We start from the raw sequence: 13,201 nt of genomic DNA on the forward strand, positions 1-13,201 counted from the left end.
CCACCCAAAATCCAAACAAACAAAAAATAAATTGAGATCGAGAAATGTGCCTCAAATACTCAGAAACTGGAGTGACAATGGAAATCGAATTAGTAATTGAATCATAATTTTTACAAAGTCACAAAAATCACTGATTTAAAATCTTGGGTTTTAAGAACTAGAAAGAGCACACAGAAAAGGTGGGAGACCTTAAAAGCTCAAATGAGAAGGAAGAACTGTCCTGTCCCTGTCTTCTGGGGGAGGTTGAAATGGGGGACTCTACAAGTGGACCAGTGACAAGGAGGGCTGATGGTGGGGATGTTACTGAAAGCAGGGGGAACTGAAAAAAAAGCTACACATGGGACATGGAGCATCTCATTATTTCTTTTTCTATTAGGCTCATGCAGTGCTCCAAGATAAGATGTGCCCCGGACCATCCTCTCCTGCATCAGCCAAGGGCTTGGTGACTCCTCTCTAAGGAGAAGGAATTCAGATGATTAGCTCTTGAATAATAGATTTAGACATTTTCACATTAACCTGCAAGGAAACTCACCAGGGGACAAGTTCCTTCCATGCCTGAAAGAGGTGACCATGATGGTTCTTTGTCTAGGAGGAGATTGTCAAAGGGAATATGTTAGGTGATATATATATATATATCTTCCATATATATGGAAAACTAAAGAAATTAATTGGACAAAGGAAACAGGGACACTTCCAGGAACAGCAGAAAGAGTGGTAGAAAAAAAGAGAAGACAATGAATGGAAATAAATAACTATTAAGAGCTGAAAAAGAGTTAAAAGGACAACAGACAAAATGGCCTGTGTTGATTAAAAGTAAGGCTGAGCATATAGAACAGAGGATAGAGATTTAGAAAAAAACAAACGAACAAAGGTTCTATGGACCCATAACATTAGGATACCAAGGAATTTCAAAAAGAGCAACTGCAGAAGACAGAAGTGAGAAAGAGAGTTCAAGAAAAAAAAATTCCAGAAGATAAAGACATGAGTTTCCAGTGTCTGGAAATATCCATTCAAATTAGTGAGGGTACCCAAAGACAACATCTGAACATCTCATAGAATCTGAGCACTCTAGAGATACAACTAGGATGACACCACAGAGCACAGAGAGGAACAGCTCATGACAGTGGCAGGTCCGAGTCCTCAGGAAACTACCTTTGCCAACCTGAGAGAGAAGGCTCAAAAGGATCATTTCTTAATAACTTAAGAGGAGGATGTGCCCTACCAAAGGCAGTGCATAAGACATGAAGAATTACTCAAATAAAAATATACTCAACCTGAAGAGGTGAAAGAGTTTCCAGCACTGAGATATATACAGCAGATATCTAGAAGGCATGCAGAACAGCTCAGACACCAAGCATTAGGGAAGTTCTTCAAGGACACGTGCAACACAGAGTCTGCTGTGTTGGTTCCAAAGCTCAGAGATTCTGTTCTTTGAGCAGTCAGGAGGTAAATTAGTAGCATGGATGTTAAAAAATAAATGAGGAGATAGTACAATAACAGTCCAGGAGAAATGAAATGGCATCAAAGGTGGATTTCTGCGTATACCCTACAGCTCAACCGTGAGTGGAATGTGTGTACTGTTTCTATTTGTGTGAAGCTTAGAGACAAATTATCACTACTTTAAAATGAGTAAGGAAAATAAAGAAAGTGAGAGTGTGAGAGAGTGAAGGGGGGGTATGGGAAACACTGGGATGACCCGGATCACCAACACTGTGTTTTACAGCTGTCCCCACCTTCCCTCTGTGCTGGGCATTGTCCTTATTGCCCTCTTCTCCAGTTTTGATTACCCAAGCCACTCCATGCCCAGCTCTCTGTAAAGCTCTTCATAGTCACCTGCCCCCCTTCCTGGAACCTTTCCCCTCTTTATATCCCCATGGCAGTTACTATTTGCACCCAGTTGGCCTTGGGCATTTTGCATTTCAGCTTTCCAGGTGCTGTGTACAATGCCTCTGTACATGCCTTGAGGACAGATTCTCCCACTGTGGCTCATGTGGTGCCATGGAGCTGTTTACATGGTAAGAACATTAACATTTTTTTGAACAAATTAGCTAATTAATAATTAAGTTACTTCATTTGATGTCTCTCTCATGTTGGGCTTTTGTAGTTCCTTCCAGTGAGCAACAGGGGTTGCTTGTGACTTTCTTCTGATCTCCTGCACCTGTGGTTCTGGTCCCGTGACTACAGAGTCTGTCATTTCTTGGACACCCTGCATGCTCCATGTTCAGAGCATGGTGCCCAGGGAGAGAAGATGATTTGGACACAGATGGAGTGTTCCCGGCTACAACAGCTTATTGGTCACAATTCTGTTTTGGAAGAGCTGTTCCTAACAAAGCCTCGTGGGAAAAGAATCAGCAGGTGGAAACAGTGGTCAGATCAGTTAACTCCTTGAGGAAGAGAAAAGGCAATAGGACTCCCAAATCTTAAAATACTGGAAATTCACCCTCTAAACCTACCCCTTCCCTTGACAATAATGTAGTAGTAGTAGTAATAATAATAATAATAATAATAAATAATAAGTGGTTCTGAAGATGCCAATTTAAAAGTCACATACAGCTTGTAGTCATTTGAATAAGAAAGGACCCCATCACCTTAAGTATTTGAACATTTAGTCCCCAGGATTTAGTCACCAGTTGGTATCACTGTTTGGGGACATTCTAGAGCCTTGAGGAGGTGGCATCTTACTTAAGGAAGTAATCACTGGGGAGGAGGTGCTGTAAAAGGTTATAACCCTGTCCAAGTTCTACTTCAACCTCTACTTCATGTTTGGCCTTTGCAGGTGTGATCTCTCAACTTTCTGTTCCAGCCGTCTGCTTTCATGCCTCCTCTGCTGTCATGGACTCTCCCTTAGGAACTCTAGCCAGAATAAACTCTTTCATAATTCTCTTTTGGTCATGGTGTTTTAGCAGCAACTAATATGGAGCTTTTGCCAATGTGGATGGAACACAGACACTCTCTTGAAAAGAAATGTCACAAAGGTATCAGCTGAATTTTTTTAAACCAATTTTGGGCATCCTATCTAATCATTCTGACCTTGATCCCAGCTAGGATGCTTTTTAGCACCTATACTGCATGTCCTGCTCTACCTGTCAGAGTCTTAAGAGCAGGAAAGCAATGAAAATGACATAATCCTTTGAAAAAAAATAGGAAAGGATGCCTATTACATGATCCATAACTCCACTTTTTGGGTCATGGTCTATTGAATTCTAGAAACTTGCAGTTGTAGGAGTATCAAGAAACCATTTAGAGTATTCCTTTAGATCTGCCCTGTACTTCTGCTTCTGCTGGCAACTCCTCCCTTCCCCCAACTCACTTGGTGTCCATAGCTGCAGCTCGGGCTTAGATGACAGATGGAGAGGAAGGACTGCCCTTGGAAAACCAATGACAGGAGACCTCTGTGACTTGGAGTCATAGGCTTGGTTGGTAAGAGCCTAGTTGAACACAGTTTGCATTTGAAGAAATACTTGTTCATGTTTTGTATCACTGTATCAAACAAAAATTTAAAAAAGCTTTAGACACTCTCCAGAAATAAGCATCTAAACACAATGCAGCTTGAGCATCCTGCATCCAAAAATGAAATCAAAGATGCTCCAGAATCCAAAAGATTTAGAGCACAGACAGGATGTTACCAGTAGAAAATTCTGTGAAACCATTTGAAAAGTTTCATATTAAACTATCTTTAGACCATATATAGAGAGTGTACATGATACACAAATGAATGCATATCTAGACATGGTTGCTGTCCCAAGTATATCTATATCTACACACACACACACACACACACACACATACATACACACTTATGTGGCTATATCCCAATTTTTTAAAAATCTGAAATCTAAAGCACTTCTTGTTTCATTTATTGTGAAAAACAGATTCTTCTTTAGTTTGAGCATACATTTCATAGATACAAAGGCTCCTGAAACACTCCAAAGCTCTTACTCCAAGAATCCCTACATTAATGCCCTTGGGGAGAAACCAGCAAATGCTACAGTTCCAGGAACTAAAACTACAATGACGTGATCCTGACCTTGAAGTAAATAAAGTCTTGGAAACTGAGAATTTTGGCTAAGATTGTAGTATCACTACATCAGCACCAGCCTGGACCAAGTGTGTCTCCTGGATGCTGAGAAGGTTGACGACATGTGAAAGTGTGAGGTTACTTGTGAGTGACTGTGTGGTGTTGAAAATGTCTTCAGCGTGTTCGCCACATTGTTTGTAGAAAGCCACACTCTTTACCACTGTGTTGGCAATATCCATGATTCTAAAGGTTAATGATTTTGTGGATCCAGGCCTCACATGTACTGTACCTTTCAAAAGCTTCATTTATCTTTCATTTGGAGGATTTCCCAATGACTTTGAATTACATGTATTCTGTTGGCAGGAGTAAGACAATGAAGTACAGGCTTTGTATATCCTCACAAAGCCAATAAGGTGCCTTTGCTGTGGATAGCAGATGGAATCCTGGGGATGTAGTCTCAAAGAAAACCTCACAGTGAGTGCTGTTTGCTCATAGAGGCAAGCCTGGGAAGGCAGCTCAGGTGACATCTTTGTGGCATATTCCACAGTCTGTTTGGATACCCAAAGCTTTTGTTGGGGTTGGTCTCTTGCTGCTGAATCAAATGGAGACTATGCAGTCAGCACACTTAAAGGATGTTGATAAAGAGTTCGCAGATGCTTGGGGGAAGGGATGGCAGAAACATGGGGTGGTTATCAGAGCAGGCGAGGCCCATGGCTTCTCAGGAGCGCTGAAGAGTTCTCTCTCATGGAAGGTGAGAGGCGATAAGAAGCAGACCATTTTTCTTGGTTCTGAGGACTCCACTCCTTGCTCTCAAAGGAATGAATCCATCTTTCTGCCTCTGGGCAGGATGCAGCACTTACATAGATTGATTGCAAGAGCTTTTCTTCTTCTTTTTTCACTATTCCCAAAGAAAGGCATTCTAGCCTTTCTTAACCTTACATTCCAGAGTCTCATGGTGCCTATACTCAGGAAATACTTCCTCAGGTTTAACTAAATCCTTTGCTGCAATGTGAGACCTTCACAATTCTCCAAGGACTCCTAGAACAGCTGCCTGGCACCTCGCCAGCCACACCATTCCAGGTTTTTCATTGTTCAGGGAGGAACAGTGCTAGGCTCTTGCTGATTGGCTCTCACCACCCAGCAGGAACTCAGGCCAGAACACCAGGCCTGAAGCTGCTTTGCTGGGACATGAAGTACTATTCTCGCAGGACTCTGAAGTCAGCGCATGTAACTTATCATTTTCAGAGAATAAAATGCTCTGTGAGGGGCTTTGAAAGGTGGCTGGGAATGTCTTTATAGTGCTTCACCTAACAACTTCCATAGGTACTCTATCTACTATGTTTTTAAAAAGCTACCTCAGGTAGCACAGGCTGGACTGAAAGAATTTATGTAACCAAGGATGGTCTTGAACTCCTGCTCCTTTTTCCTCTGCCTCCAAAGTGCTAGAATTGTCAGGCATGTGTCATTATGGCCAGCTTTATAGTTCTAATTTTAAATTAAAAAGGTTGTCTCACTCAAAGGCCACATAGATGAGAAAAGAAGCTATAGTTGCCCCCAGATTATGAGAGTTCAGGTTTGGCATTCCTTCTAATATATAAGAGCTCTTTCCAGGGATCACTAAACAATTGTGTTTTATCTTTTCAGGCTTTAGTGTAACAAACAGCAGAGACCAGGGCATAAGAAAAGGAACACAAAAGCTCACTGAATACTGTAGACAAGATCAAGTTTTTGGTAGCTATAAACTGTGAAACTAGTTAGAGCGTTTGTTTAGAAAGACAAAAACAAAACAAAACAAACAAACAAACAAACAAACGCCTGGGCATACTGGGAGGTGGTCATGGGAGGTTCTGGAGACAGAAAGTTCTGTTTCTCAGCCCAGGCTGGAACCCAACACCGCTCAACCCTGGGCAGACTCACGCCCACTGAGCTTCAGTTCTATCACTTAGGAAGCAGAAGAATAATAGTTTCACAAGATTATCGTTCAAGGTAAATGAGATAACTAATAACGAATGAGGAGCCAGATAGAAAAAGCTAAATAAAGGTTTAAGCAGTTCACATTCTGAAGTGAACACGGCAAACTGAATGAAGTTAAGTTACAAAAGGTTTTATGGAAAAAGAAAGATAGAAATTTGGGGTAGAAGACAAGGCAAGCTGCCCTTTTTAGCCCCTACCTCCCGCAGGGAGGCCATATTGACCTTTGAATATGAGAACCCAGATTGTCTAACTCTGTAAGCCATGATGTATCATATTCCTATAACAGCCAGACACAGGAGAGAGCATGGGTGGTGGCTTACATGTTACTTAAGGAGATGTATTAAAGCATAAAATACCCCAGAATGAAGAGTCATTTTGATATAATGTCATTAAAACTTGAGTGTGCTGTGATGGTGAACAATTATCAGTGTGGATAACTTCTTGAAATGTTAAATCTAATGACTTGGCTTGCTTGCCATAGAGCTGCTCCTTCTGATGTAGATGAGAGAGAAATGACCTTTCCAAGACGCCACAAATTACTGGAAAAAGAGCTGTTGCAATTCTTGGATACTTTCTATTGATCGAATAAGTAAATCATCTACTAAATGGAAATCCATTTTCGAAGGCATACATGTCAATGAATTAATAAGTGGACTGATAAGGCAAAATGGCAGAAGTAAAATCTAGAATTGGTGGGAAACTTTTAAAGAGGTTTTAAGCAGTCAGGAACCAGAGAGAGAAACCACTGGGCACTCATATGGACTGTGGCAAAAGAGCTTTTGACATTTGTCCAACTTAGTGTGGATCTATGGAATGCAAACCACAGGGCCACAAATATTTCCAAAGGCATGCAGCACTTCTTGTGGCTGAATTGATAAGATGGTTAAGGTGCCCAGACTAAAGGATTGTGGAAAGCACAGCCTGTGCTTCTATGCTGCCAAGTTATGATGTGGGTTTCCATGGCTGGTGAACTGAAGCTGGGGTTGGGGGGGGTGTCCACAGGTTTCACTACCCTGAATGTTGTTTCTGCATGGACCACTAGCAACACACAGAGGTGCTGGTCTGAGAATCCAGTTGAGAGCCTGCTAGGAAAGGGTGCTCCTCAAATGCAGGTGAGAAAACAGAAAAGGAGAAAGATAATCACAATTCTTGAAAGTCCACTCTGTACTTTTTGCTCACTCCTGATAGCGATTTGCAAGATAGAACTTCTAAACTCATTTACAGGATTGTAGAATTGTGATTTTAACCCTGGTCTGATTGGCTCTGAAGTATATGAAGACTGTGGGTTTCCCATCTGGCAAATTTACCTCTGCAAAATAAAATGCAGTCTAATTCATTGAGCTGTCAGTATGTACATGCCAGCAGGCTTAGATGGGCTTAGACTTCAAAGTTGCATCCATACTGCAAAACATGTCCTTGGATTAAGATATTTGAAGCTTATTCTGATGGACAGTAGAAATCAGAGACAGTTTTAGAGAGGAGTTGAGGTTGGGATTATCTGAGCTTGTTTCTTACTGCTATTATAAACACCATGTCCAGAAGCAACCTGTTAGAAAGGGTTTATTTGGCTTATGCTTGAAGTCTATTATTGAGGGAAGTAAGGACAGGAATGCAAGACAGGAATCTGGAGGCAGAAACAGAAGCAGAGAACATGGAGGAAGCCTGCTTACGGGCTTGGCTGGTTTGAACCATGGCCCATATTTTCATACTATCAGCAACCACCTGCCATGGGTAGGAATAGACCCACAAGTGGGCCTTCCCATATCAATCATTAATCAAGAAAATTGCCCAAAGAGGTTGCCTACAGAGAATCCGAATGGAGTCCTTTCCTCAATCGAGGTTCTTCTTCTTAGATGACCCCAGCTTATGTCAAGTTAAATAAATACCAGGACAGAGGTGTGGTCATAATTTTCTTCCCCACTTTTACATTGGAATTCACTATTCCAGGGTGTAAGAAGAGACCAACTAGAAAAACAAATAAAGAGGGGGGAACAAGCCCTAGCTGTGGCAAGGTAACACTAAAGCTTTGAGTTAAGTGGTAATCAGAGGGGCTAAATAAGAGGCTTGGCAGATTTCATGCCCATCAGGATGGCCAGAGAAGCATTCCTCAGGGACCATCATCCTGAAACATGTGATTTCCCCATAAGGAGATGGAACTTCTGTCTTCTCCACCTGGGCAAGCCTTTGTGACCAAAGGGTATATATGACTTGAAGGAGCAGGACAGAGACAACAACACAAGTTATACCTGGATCTCTCTGTCATTATGAGAAATACTAGTAAGGGCCAAGAAGAAACCTGAGCCCCCTGTCAGTATAGATTGCAATGTTACTGGCTGTCTGAGGAAGGCATCCTGGAGCAGGTCCTTCAACTCTTAGTTGATGTTTCCCCCACGACACAGAACAGAGTTGAGGCAAGGCTACCAGTGTAAGTCCTGCCCAAGTCACAAATTTATGAGCAAGTCTGGTTGTATTATTAAGGTTGCTGGTGATTTTTAAGGTAATGGCAACCAGGTACCAAAACTGACAATCAATGTAAAAGGAGCCAACAGGAAAAGGGTTCACTGATCTATCAGCCAGTGGATTCACACACACTGGCAAGTGGCAGCAAAGGTCAGCCTTACTTCCTCAGTCATGCCCCTATTACCCTAAGAAGGAAAATGTTTGGAGCTTGGGTGTGATGTGCATTCGTTGATAGTCAATGTACTTCCAACTGTCTTATTTCTAGAATAGACATTCTGGTGAAGGGGTGCATAGACAAATGATCCAATGAAGACAGTCTATTTACTGTGTCTTAGAAAGATGTTGGGCCTTTCATTCCTTTTTCTCAACAAATACAAAGAAAAAAAGAAGTCTTATACCCATCCAGGACATTAATATATGATCAGTGTATGCCAAAGACAAGATTCAAACTCAGACCTCAGTCCACTGTCTGGTCTCCTTCTACTATGTCATGTTCCATGTTTTCTACCAGGTTATTTTGGTTTGGTTTTGATGCATGTGCACTGTTGGCTTTTATTTTCCAGCACTGGTGATTGAACCAAAGTCATTGTGCATGGCCAGGCAAGCATTCAGCTGCGGAGCTACATTCCCAGGCCCACTGTTGACTTGTTTGCATTGGATTCATTTTCCTCCAGGAACGAGCTATTTACCTTTTTTGGCTGCTATTCTTAAAGGAAGAGTTTGCATTCCTGAAGCGTACACTCCACGGCCCCATGATATTGGAAGCAGATGGCCCACGGTATGCTGTGAGACATGGGAATCAAATTTATGAACAACAATAAAAAAAATTCTGTTACGGTTTTTGAATGGTGTGCTTCTATGATGAGAACAGAGGATGCCGCTCTTAAAAATAGGGTTTTATTTTTCTTAATTACATTGGCCATTGCCTTTGTTTAAAGGCTCTTGAGGTCAGAGGGAAGACATCTTGCTCCAGTGTGTGAGTGTCTTACAAATTGAACTGCACAGAGTTAGCCATGCAGAACATGCACCCTTCTCTGCCTCTGAAGGGGCTAGAGCCCTGTCAGAAGCTTTTGAGTACTCGAATGGGAAGAGGCCTCATTCTAATTTCTTGGAATAAAAAGCTATGAGGCCAGCAAAAAATGAGCTTCTCTGAGTGTGGGGCCTTCCCTGACTGCTGCAAATAGGTGCAAATGTTCTGCCATTTTTGTCCTGGCATAGCCTCTACACACTGTGACCTTGCTCAAGCCACTAACTATTCATCTTTACTCATGAGATCCTAGGGGACAGCTGTGCTGTGCCAGCCCTATGGATTTCAGGCCACTTCTGAAAAACAAGCCTTTGGAAATCAAACAAATCCAAATGTCCTCTTAATAACCCAACTGTATCATCCTCCCCCCACTTCCCTGCAACAGTCACTCATTTTTTTTCTTAGCCTCCCATTTTCCAAACCTTTGACATGGCACCGCACCTCATCATTGCCTCCAACCGAGGTAACATGCCAGTTTGTCAGTTTTAATCTATCTAAAATCCTGCGTCTGCCAGCATAAACCTTTGGAGTTCTTATATGTTGATACAAAGATTTCACACATTGATTTTTGAGGAGCTCTGATTTCATGCAAGCTAAGCAAACAGTGACAGGTTGGTACTTGGGGTAATGAATGCTCCATCAGATTAATAGAAATCAATGGCATTGGCAGGTTCTGGAGGAGACGCAGGGGCTGGGGTCTGGACAGCATGCACTGCCAGCACAAGACAGATGGCCAGGAGCTAACACTCTTACCTCTTTAACTTGATGGGCTCATTAGCAGATGTCTCTCCTTTGGGTCGCATTTGAGTTTCTTGATTTTAAATGGCACCCCATAGATTGCCTACTAGTCTGGAAAACTACCGACAAAGGCTTCCCATGACCTGGCACAGAAAAGATTCTCATACCCAACGTTTATTTAGGAGCCCAGAAAGCTAGGACTTCTGCAGATGGGTGCGGGGGTGCTGCCTATCCAGTGCACCACTGGGATCCAGAGAATTCATGCTTCCTTGTTAAGAACCATCTTCTCACTAAACAGCTGTGCAGGGCAGGATCACACCTTGTATTGGGCACATGATCTGCATGGTAACCATGAAAGGTGCCTTACATTGTCATCACTGTTGTATTTACTCTCATTACTTTATAGGTGGGGAACTGAAGATTGAGAATTTTCCAAAAGGAAAGAGTTAGAGAATGGAAAAGACAGAACTTTTTCTCTGGGTCTAGATGGCTTTAAAGCTCTGTGGTCACCACTACAGTAACCCTTCAATTTATTACTGGTTTCAGTTATGAAGGCAGATGGCTAAGCCTGTGGCCAGTGGCTGGGGCAATAAAATAGTTCCTACTCATGACTTCTCCCTTCTTCTTGCAGATCTCAGGGTCCTCAGCTTTATTTTTCTCCATTTATGTATGTATGTATGTATGTATGTATAGGCATGTTTCCATCTTCAGAATTCTTTCTCCTCCTCTACTCTTGTTCAAGATGAGTATCATCAAAGGAAAAAAGACAGGGTGGGAAGAAAGGTTCAGAGCAGTCAGGGTTCTTATAGTCAAGACTCAAATAATAGAGACCTTGACTTTCTCTTTTAGATGTCTCATTGTTGTTTACAGTGATTTCCTTTCTAGGTGGTAGGACTCCTTCCACTGTAGCTTGAATGAGCTGCTTAAATTATGAAGCTGGCTCTGAATCAGTTTTATACTCTTTACCCAAGCCTCAGTTATTTGTATATTTCTTCACTCCTTTATAATAGCTAACTTCTCAGTTGGAGAACACTCCCATCAAAGACCTCAGAAGCTGATCCACATGCTTCAAATTGTACTCTACAGATACTTCTTTACCCTGAGAAGTATCTCCTTGGACCTGTTCTCTTTGTATCCTGGTAATTTACTATGAGAAGGTTGTCCAGCCAGACTCCACTGCTGTCCTTGAGTATCTAAGTAACATCCTTTCCCACACACTCTGACTGTGAGCATCACCAAGCAGCATTGGTCATTTAACTCAGTTTTTTGGGAAAATAGTACTATTCTTGCTTTCCCTAACTTTGTGCTTCTCCTCTATCTTATTCTTCTATCCCTTCCTTGAGTATTGGTCCCACTGTTCAGCCTTGTCTTTCATTTTTTTCAGGCTCCGAATTAAGTTGTCCCAAAAGGCAAATCCAGCTCATGGCTCTAATATCATCCAAGGATGACTCACAAGTTCCTGTACCTTATCTCAATTCCAAAATAGCACCCAGTGGGAAATGACCAGATAGAGTTCACTATTATCTTTAACATACTTAGCTTTCTATTTCTGACCTTCCCATCTTTGCAGACTTCTAGGTGAGCACATAAAATTCATTCAACTGTTTATTTATAAACACATTTATTTAATCATTAACTTGTCCAACCTTTACTAAGGGTATAGTCTGAGTCTAGTTCTAGGCAAGGCAGTGACAGTACAAAAGCAAATGACATCACTTGAGTCTGATGCTGAAGGTTTCCTATCCATCATTATCACTTACACACAAACTTTTCTCCCATGGTTCCAGCATTTCTTAGAGAGCTATAGTCTAACTAATTTCCATCATTCAAACGAATGAGTTCTTTCTTATCTCCATGGCTTTGGTCTTTTGAACTTCCTGTCTGGAATAACTTATTCCCATTTTCCGGCCATCTCAAAGTTGATATTTCCCACAAGTCACATCTAAAAAGTATTAACATAATTACCTTTCCATTTTTTAACCCCTATAGGACACTGTGATCTAAATGGTCCCTTCTTTCAATGTGATCATATGAAATAGGAAGGCGTGAAAAAAATATTTTGGTAACAGGTTTGTCTTAGAGTCCTTTAGTGAGGTCGTTGTAGCAAGGAGAAATTTCTTGAACAAGGACAAGATGAAAATACTCTTTCACTTACTCCTTCCATCTATTACTGAGCTCTTTGCAAAAATATGTGGGTTTCCAGAGGCTGTGAGGTTTGTGCTAGGATAGCTATATATGCAGCTGGCAATGTGAGCCTTGGCTAGGCTGGTCTTCCTCCTCAGAAGCCCGGTAGTATTTGCCAGCAGATTCAAGCGTGGATAGAGAAATGGAGAGTAGAGTCTAGTGTAGAATATGGAACACTGGACTACAGTGAGCAAATTGCAGCATGTAAAGATTGTTCTGATGCTGTGGGACATCATGATGGACTTCTTCTAGAAGGTCTTTCTCAAATGGGTGTCCAAGAAGTCCAACACCCTTTGGAAATTACAATCTGGTGTTTTAAGGAGAAGAATCACAGCAACCCAAATCAAAATATCATACCCTTTATTCAACATCTCCTTGATGATTGATCATGAAAAGGTCCGTAGAGTTGACCTCCACTATTCAGACTGTGTCATCTTCACAAACTTGACCCATGACGTATTTAATGGCATTACACTGATAGATGTCCTCATGTCATGTCATGGGTGTATGCTACAATCACAGTGTAATGCAGGAGCTTAATTTCATAAAGATGCCTGTGGGACCTCATGATGGTCCTCTTCTAGAAGGTTTTCTGATGGCCTTTAAACACTCTTTGAAATGGTGACTAGACCTTACAAAACAACCCAGCTCAAACTTTCTAAGACAGAACACAGGGTCGCTGAATTATAACTACGGTTTTACATGATCTAGGGGAAAGGAAGGACAGTGGCAACTGGAACTCCTTCTACCTGACAAGATCAAAGCATTGTTGGGAGTAGACCCTGTCCCTACTCATCATG

The 13,201-nt window shown here is 41.7% G+C and overlaps 1 long non-coding RNA gene across 1 annotated transcript; it reads left to right on the plus strand.

Annotated features, from left to right (window-relative positions):
* The first annotated feature begins 2,115 nt into the window (after window positions 1-2,115).
* Window positions 2,116-9,262, plus strand: LOC132649060 (uncharacterized). The gene is made up of 3 exons (XR_009587495.1): window positions 2,116-2,355; window positions 2,777-2,975; window positions 9,016-9,262. It is a non-coding gene; the product is annotated as an uncharacterized LOC132649060 (long non-coding RNA).
* Window positions 9,263-13,201: the final 3,939 nt, after the last annotated feature.

This window comes from Meriones unguiculatus, chromosome 1 (assembly GCF_030254825.1).
Source record: "Meriones unguiculatus strain TT.TT164.6M chromosome 1, Bangor_MerUng_6.1, whole genome shotgun sequence".
NCBI classification, from domain to species: Eukaryota; Metazoa; Chordata; class Mammalia; order Rodentia; family Muridae; genus Meriones; species Meriones unguiculatus.